At 43.8% G+C, this 9,308-nt stretch overlaps 1 non-coding gene across 1 annotated transcript; it reads left to right on the top strand.

The window, feature by feature from the left end:
• The first annotated feature begins 2,815 nt into the window (after positions 1-2,815).
• On the top strand, positions 2,816-2,890 carry Trnas-uga (transfer RNA serine (anticodon UGA)). Its single transcript has one exon. It is a non-coding gene; the product is annotated as a tRNA-Ser (tRNA).
• Positions 2,891-9,308: the final 6,418 nt, after the last annotated feature.

Raw genomic sequence — 9,308 nt, forward strand, 5'->3', positions numbered from 1 at the left:
CACAGTGGCTGCACCAAAGACTGAGACGGCGTGTAGTTTTAGAATTATTTATTGAACTTTCTTAACAATTTCTCCCTCGTCGTCGCTGCCCAGCCCTGCGGATCCCTCCGCCTGGCTGCTGCTGTGTAGAACCTCCGACAATGCGCGCAATGCGCGCCGCCGATCGCACTCGGAGCCTCAGGCCACCAGTGCTACGCTGAAGCCAGGGTGCCCTGTGGTTGGAGATAAACTCGTCGCCGCTCGCCAGCGGCGTCGCCGTGAGGTCAGCTGCCGACGCCTGCTGCACCGACGGCTGTGAAGCCTTCAGTCGCGATGTCTACGAGGTGCCGTCATGGACGGACCACGCGGCGTGACCGGGTTGCCGTGAAGTCCGGGCGTCAGTCCCCGGCGGCGCCTGTGACCAAGACCGCGCTGCGGCAGGTCCTGCTGGAAGTTCTTGCCGTAATTAGTCAGTCATGGTGTCGACCGAACTCGGGCCGGCCTCCAGAGCTGAAGGTGACATCTGGTGGCGAACGGATGACTCCTGCGCCCTGGAACAGATTTCCGGAATCGTCACCTACGGAGATTGAAAATTACGACACGGACCACATCCGTCCTCAGATCCGACCTCCTTCCTAATGGCTTCTGTCCGTTGCTGCCTGCGCTCCACTATTTATACCCGGCAGGAGGACGTTTTTCACCCTCGGTGGCAGCTTCTTTTTATTACTCCCGCAGTACACTGCAGCGTAATTTAGCGTGCTGGCCTCACTTCTCCTTATTCAGCACTCTCTAGGCTTCGCTCGGCGCTCGGTCTGTGTGCGTCCTTGCGTCAGCTTGTTGGTAGACTGCAATTGTCAGGAAGGCTATCTCTGCCGTGCCTACTTCGTAATGACGCGATCGCCAGCTGCCTCTGTTTTTCCATTCTCCACTGCGTGAAGCAACGCTTACTACACGTGGCCGCAACCACAGCAAATATCATCTATGTTGCATGTTGCTCGTCGCTGGCGACACCATTGTTAATTCAAGTTTATTGACAATCAGCTTCATTGAAATAAAACTACTAATGTTACATGCATTAATTGTTTTATAGCATTCCGAGTACGCAGCATCCCTTATGCAGCCTATACGAGACGAGTGGGCAAGACCCCACATTCGGCGACAAGGACGTACCAATACCGTGTCTCCCTTCTGGACGTTTTCCAGACCTTTGGAGACTGCACGTAACAATATGAGTTTTCTGCGCATTTTCCATTACTCTGCACAGTTTACCCTGTGATATTTACAGCGCTGCTTACTTAAACCATGATTACTACCTTCGGTGTCATTTCGAAGAAATGCATTTTCAATCGGGAAGACCTGAACTAGTACAACTCTCTTGTCTGCTCTCCAGGTCCGAAATAATAACAAAGTTGCACTGTGATCATATGGGCTGTGACAGTTTGTTGAACGCGTGAAAATTTGTGACAGTAATGCACTAGTGAGGATCGGATGGTAACGTGTGGCAAAGCTCTTTTCGCTGCCAAACATCTGATGCATATCTTGTGATCAGTAAAAGTAAACTCAAATAAACGATGACATCTTCATACCTGCTGTGGACCGTGTCGTAAACTAACCAGATTACTAAGACCAATCCGCCTCATTTACCTCAGGGATATTCGTAAAATCTGAGCTACTGGGAAGACGTTGTCTGGGATAAAACTATAGACCAAATACACATTGGTTCTTCTGTCAGCTCAGAAGCGATCGTGCTACCTACGTGGTGTTCTTCCGCAGCCCCGATGGCAAGCGACGTTCGCAGCAGAATTAAGAGAAGGCGAAATTATGAAGTACTCGAAGGGCAGTTGCCACAGAAATCAGATTTTGGATCTCCACCTGCAGGTAGACAAGGAACATCCGTTCTCACAAAACTTTTTAGGAGACTGAATTTATCTTCTGGTGTATTTATGGATCATCCTTTATTTGCTATTGATATCGGTGCTGAAATTCTCAGGCTCATTTGTCTGAAACCAGGTAATCACGTGGATGTTCGTGATGAGCTCCATCTTTTCTGCTAATGCTATCTGCAGCGGTTGGTTGGTTTAAAAGAAAGCGCGGTAGCGAAATACGTAGGAATCGATATTTTGAATGAGCTGCCACTAAGCATTTGTCAGATAAAGTGCACCAGCTCATTATCATACAAATGTGTGGCACCACCTGGTACCCATATGCTCAAATTCACGGACAGGTAGAGATGTACTTATTTCTTTGACACACCCATTACCGGTCCGCGCAGCTCTTGAGTGGTTTTTATGGCTTACCATGAGTACCATGGCGTATGCTACATGTGTAACACTAGAAAAAGCCCTCATCTCTAGAATCCATGCCGTGACTGAAATAGTGAGTGCACCGCTGCTTTTGTTACATGTGCGAAAGATTCTAAACTGTAAATTACTCACTGCAATAAAGGTGGACGTTAACACTTTTAAGCACCGTTTGTAATGTTCTGCACTGTTTAGGCATTTTCTGACTTTCTTAAAAAAATATGGAACATCGAGTCATGACTATATCCGAGTCTTTTTCCAACATATACGCATATACGTCCGAAATAAATTGTTAATTCGCGAATGGGGGTTTTATGTTGAAAAATAATCATTTACCACCTTCCAGAATGAGATTTTCACTCTGCAGCGGAGTGTGCGCTGATATGAAACTTCCTGGCAGATTAAAACTGTGTGCCCGACCGAGACTCGAACTCGGGACCTTTGCCTTTCGCAGGCAAGTGCTTTACCAACTGAGCTACCGAAGCACGACTTACTTTACTGGCAGAAGTAAAGCTGTGAGTAGCGGCCGTGAGTCGTGCTTCGGTAGCTCAGTTGGTAGAGCACTTGCCCGTGAAAGGCAAAGGTCCCGAGTTCGAGTCTCGGTCGGGCACACAGTTTTAATCTGCCAGGAAGTTTCATATCAGCGCACACTCCGCTGCAGAGTGAAAATCTCATTCTGGAAACATCCCCCAGGCTGTGGCTAAGCCATGTCTCCACAGTATCCTTTCTTTCAGGAGTGCTAGTTCTGCATGTTTCGCAGAAGAGCTTCTGTAAAGTTGGGAAGGTAGGAGACGGATACTGGCAGAAGTAAAGCTGTGAGTACCGGCCGTGAGTCGTGCTTCGGTAGCTCAGTTGGTAGAGCACTTGCCCGCGAAAGGCAAAGGTCCCGATTTCGAGTCTCGGTCGGGCACACAGTTTTAATCTGCCAGGAAGTTTCATTTACCACCTTGTACAACGTCATTCTGACAGTTCCACGAACGTGGTCCACGTGTCTACTTGACACTTAGGGTTAATGGGTTGCATACCCATTGTTGAAAATTAGGTAGAATGATAAGGAATGTGGAATTTCTGCGCAGAATCGGAGAATAAACACACATTTGGAAGACGCTAACAACAACAACGGACAAGATGATACAACTTGTATTACGATTTTAGGGTGTAGCCTGGAGTGAGCCATAGAGGGTGAAGACTGTAGGGAAAGGCAGAGACTGGAATACGTACAACAAATCATTCACGGCATAGAGATTATGTGTTCGCTGCGATGAAGAAATTAGCGGAGGAGAGGAATTTGTGATTGGTTGCATTAAACCTTAGAGAAGAATAAAGACATAAAAAATAAAGATATAAAACACAGTCCGAACCCGGCTTGACATCATCTTACTAATACTTACATGTCGCAAAGTGCCCACACCATACAATATCTCTCTTGTTCACTTTGTCACCTTGTGCAACACCAGTAAGCACCCGATTCTTCACATTTGTCATAACTTGACAAATAAATTAAGGCGTTAGTAATTTCACGTAAGCAATGAAAAACTTCAGGGAAGTGAAGCTACGTTTAAAGTGAATGGGGTATGGCTAAGTGCTCTTAATTTTAAGCACTGGACGAATGTAGTTTAAATGATTTGTGGTGCGTTTAGGGTCAAGCTACTTTTTCACGCCTTACGGTGACCTTTACACGAACGGTACAGAAACCTACGTAGAGCTTCCAAATTAAAGATATATGTATAATTATTTCAACATAGTAATGTTAAACAATAAAATGAGAAACCATAGAATGAAAAATGGATACTAACGAGTGAAAAGTATGACAACAATATACTAAAGAGGATCGGATGATAACGGATACAAGGCTCTTTTCGCTGCCAAACATCTGATGGATATCTTGTGATCAGTACAAGTAAACTCGAATAAACGACGATATCTTCATACCGGCTGTGGTTTTTTTCTGCAAAGAAACCGTTGTTGCAGAAACATTTTTTTTGCTTTCACATTTGCTTATTAATTCTCTATTCATAACGTGGCGGTAATAGCTTTTGAGAGCAATGACAGAGTCCTGGATAAGTTTGAAGTTTCCAACGAAAATGCGCTGAGCAATTAGGAATGCAATCACGCGCAGCAAAAGGTCCCAAACTCGTTGTAATAAAACAGCAAAAATTCACCTTCATTATGCATTTGTAACATCATAGCAAAATAAAGCAAAACTGCACTTCAAAATTCTCTATACTTCACTGATGAAAAGTTGAGCTAATTAAACGTCGTGATTACTGTTTTTCAACTTCCAGATGGTAAAGCGATAGGAACAATATTTTTGAAGTAGCTACACAGTCTGCTTGTGAGAACTTCATCAAAATCTATTCCGCGGCTTGTTCATAGCTTAGAGATAAACAAAGCTCGTTATTAAAAAGCAGATTACTCTGTCTGCACGGAACGGTATTCAATCACCATTTAAAAAATTGTTACACTACTGAGATTTCAAAGGTAGCTGTTATTTTCGTTAACGTGCAACCGAAAATAAATTCAGCGCTCCCTGACGGTCTATTGGCCACAGTAGGCCGACGGAAGGTTATCAATGAAATGTCAGAATGGAATTATAGCAGCTACGACATGTGGTACTGCCAATATTACTCCTTACTTTGAGGATGTATGATAATGAATTTTACTCCTCCAGCTTGTAATAAGGAGACAACGTAAAGCATATATGACATGATCGCTACCAACAGAAACATTTACATTGATCCCAATACGATACGAGAGTGATTCGGAAATTGAGGTCCGATGGGTCTCGAAATGGAAACCAGAGTGAAAATCCGATGAAGCGGTGCACGCTTTTGTTGGACAGTGTCTTTAGTATGCCTACTGATGGCGTCACATTGAACATTTTAGTTCTGAGCACGTAAGGGATCCTAGAAAAGAGCTTTCCGCCAAATATGGGTGGCTGCTGAGAGCTTTCGCCTGATTTCATGCAACCCCACATAAAGTATGATATGCGTTTCCTTTTTCATGCAAACACTCGTCCGAACACTGCAGGCGCAACGAGGATGCTCTTGTAGCATTTTCGACGGGGAGTGTTCCTACCGCCACAATACTTTGCTCCCCTTGAGTTTCATAACTGTTCGCAGGAACCTCTTGTTATGAAGACAGCATTTTGGAACAGACAACGAGCTGCCGACCAGTGTAGAGACTTAGCGGAAAGCACAGGCAGCTGCCTTTATGACGAGGATATTGGACAGTTGCTACAACGGAGCACCAAATGTCTAGCTCGGAGCGACGACTGTGGAGGAATGTAGCTGCCAACTGTAGCTAAATGTTTCAAATCAAACAAGTTTTATTTTCACTTTGGTTTCCATTTAGCGACCGATCAGATCTTGCTTTCCGAACAAACCTCGTATTTTAATCAGAGATGAGAACAAGAAATAGGAAATAATTATGATGTCCAAAGAATCTCTGGTGAGTTGCATCAACATGTGGTTTGTGGTGAATACGCTAAAGACTGAGAAACCTTTAGTACCTGGAAAAAATGGTCCGTACGACACCTACATATGAGGATATTTAAGTGAACTACCAGTAAATTATTAAGACGTTAGAGAAATAGCGCGCTTATAGGCGCAGTGTCTCTGTCTCTTTGTGTGACTGGCAAAGACTTCTAAGTTGACTAGCCAAGAAATGGATTAACAGTAAGGACAAGTGTGACTTGTCACCTTCATGGATTGTCATCCGGAAGCGTCACGTCCCGAACTTCCAATCCCGTCCCGAACCTTCATTTTTTTTCTTCTTTTTTATTACAATAAATGTTGACTGAATTTTGGGGCAGTTGGACGAGTGAAAGGGGTTCATGAGGCAGATACACTAGCTACTATTAAACTAAACCATCAGAAACCAACCTGCATCTTCCGTCCTACATAGGTATGGAAATAAATTGTCTGACAAGAAAAGTTACGCACTCAGGTGGGTATGTTAACGATTAGCTGTTGCAGTTCTGTGTGTTGAGCAGAGAGGCTCCAGAAAGACAGTTCCGATATTGCGGTTGATAATGGGAGCAAGACTGAAGGAAAGTGAAACCTCGCACAGGATCTGTCGCCCCGGAAAAAGTTTTCTACAGTATAATATCATAAATATGTACAAAATTCAGAGAAAATAGACGTAGACTATAGGGATGGACGGGTAACACAAAGATGCACTAGACCGAAGAGGGAATAGTAAGACTGGGGGACAAAGAACGCAGTGTTCCGAATAAAAATGATTTAAGACAGAGATGTAGTCTTTCGCCACTTCTGTTCAATGTATTAGCTGAGATAAACAATGACGGAAATGGAAAGAATGTTCAAGAGTGGGATTAAATATTGTGGTGGAAGGACATCAATGACAAGATTCTATGATTACTTTGCCGTCCTCTCTGAACGTGAAAAAGAATTACAGGATCTGTTGGGCAGTACAATGAATACATAATATGGATTCGGAATAAAGCGAATAAAGACGAAAGGAGCGAGAAGTGACAGAAAAGAGAATTCCGAGAAACTTAACATAAGAAATAGTGACGAGAAGGGAGACAAAATAAGGAATACTTATACATCGGCAGCCCTAGATGGACGGAGCAAGGAGGACATAAAAAGAAGACAAGCACTATCGAAAAGCGCTTTGCTGACCAAGATAGGTCTGCTGGTATTAAACATAGACCTTCATTTGAGATTGAAATTTCTGACAATGTATGTCTGGAACACAACAAGAAAATTGAATCATTTGGGATGTGGTGCTCCAGAATAATATTAAAAACTAGGTGCACTGATAAGGTAACGAATAAAGAGATTCTTTGCAGAATCGGCGAGGAAACTGCGGTAGCGACTGCTATCCTATCGGTCTCACTTTCAATTACGCGGACCGCCATTTGCGTCTAGGCATTTCGTATATCCGCCGCCGATGCACGAGGCAGTGGCCGCGAGCGATTATGCCCCGGCCAATAAAATGCAGGCATTTCCTCTCCGGAGCCCTAGTGGTTAGTGTGCTTGGGTTCGAACACTGATGCACCGAGCCCTTTTTATGTGTTTGCCAGTTGCATAGTATTTACAGACTTTCATAGCAGCCAGTGCTCGACGTCTTCTGAATATACACGATATTGAAGAGTTACAAAATTTATAAATATCTGATACCTGTATTACTTCCACATTCGGATCTTAACAAAGTTATACATTTTTTTACTATTTCATATTAGATGTAAAATAAATTTGTATCTGAATTCTCTGTTCATGAGCAGCATCTGTGCCTCGTTCCTGTATCCACTACAGAACCACACAGTTTGCAAGGAATTCATAATAGAAATGGCCTTTTGGAAGGCATTGACAAGAAGATGGGACAGGATAATAGGTTACCTGTTAAGACATTTGACTATAACTTCCGTCGTACCAGAGGGAGTTATAGAGGGCAAAAACTCTAGAGGGAGGCAGAGATTGTAGCACGGCCAGCAAATAATTGAGAACGTAGGTTGCAAGTGCTACTCTGAGATGAAACGTTTGACGCAGGAGAGAAGTTAGTGGAGGGCCGCATCGACCAAGTATGCTGACTGATGACTCAGTGATTATACATGGGGTTTCAACAGTGTTAGATGGTGAATAATCACTCTGAACCATATGTGGATGATGCTTACACGTGGGTGACAGCCACATCAACACCGGGCTGACCTTTGAAAAGGTCCTCAATGTGGGTTTCTATTTGGATGGCTGGTCGATTCGTGCTATATCCAGATTTGTGGAGCATTCAAATGCCACAGTTGTCTGACATTCGACTGTGTTGGAACGTGAGGTCAGACATACTCGTCATCAACACCACAGTCAGCCACATCTGACCACCACAAGCTCGGATCACCGTGCTGTACACAGAGCGCCTGCCATCCGAGCACAAGCAAGAAGTCCCTGCATAATACAGTGCCATCCTCTACCAGTATTCATAGACTAGCATCAGATGGACTAGGGAATTTCTGTGCGATGTGTAGAGCGCCACAACACTAACGGCTTCGTTTGGAGTACTGCAGTAATGGTAGCTGATCAGTGGCGCCCGATAGGGTACAGCGATGAAACGCAGTTCTGCACCGTTAAGGATGAATATCGGCTACGAGTATGGTGTCGAGCTGGAGAGAGGATCCATTGTCCTGTGCCTCGGAGAAGCTCAGCTGTGTTATTCCTGGCTTGATGGTGGGGGGAGCCATCGGGTGTAGTCCCAGATCACGGCTGGTAGTGGTCGAGGGTACTATGACATACAACGGTACATCACGGACATCCTGCCTCATTATATGTTACCTCTCAAGCGATTTTTCAGCAGGATATTGCACTTCCACATGTAACACATGTCTCTATGAACTGAGTGCGTGACGTTGAGGTACGTCAATGACAAAGATCATCTTCAGATGGCTACCCAATAGAACATGTGTGGGACAATCTTGTACGTCAACTCCATCGCAGAGCCAGTATTCAGGATTATGGACCAGTCACAACAACTGTGATCCTGGAGAAGATACATCTGCATCTTCCAACGGCCACATGCCAAGACCTTTGTAAACTGTATTCGAATTTGTAATAATTGAAATAACGTTACAAATCATCTCAATCTGAGAAATTTCATTTCGTTTCCTTTTCCCCTTCTGGGAACTTTACTTCCTTTGTCAGACAATAAATGTGTAACGGTTATTCTGAAACAATAAAACTCACTCGAAATAGACACAATTTATGATTTGGTTTGGAACAAGTTGATGTGTCTTCAACGATACCGAACTTGCTTAGCCACGTGTCAGTTCGTGACGCCAATTGCGTGTTAAGAATGCTTCAGTTATTTAGTACCTTTACGCTGAGTTTTCCATTAATTCTTCCAATATTTAACTTTTATTCATGTCAACCATGAAAGCGTTAAATTTCAGTTTTATAATAATGACAGCCATATGCGTATTACTCTGCGATCTTCAAACTATTGATAAGTCACGATTGTCCAAAGTAATATTCACGAAATTACTTCCTGTGAATATAAATAACTACCTGACTCCAA

The sequence above is a fragment of the Schistocerca gregaria genome, chromosome 6 (genome assembly GCF_023897955.1).
Source record: "Schistocerca gregaria isolate iqSchGreg1 chromosome 6, iqSchGreg1.2, whole genome shotgun sequence".
Lineage (NCBI taxonomy): Eukaryota > Metazoa > Arthropoda > Insecta > Orthoptera > Acrididae > Schistocerca > Schistocerca gregaria.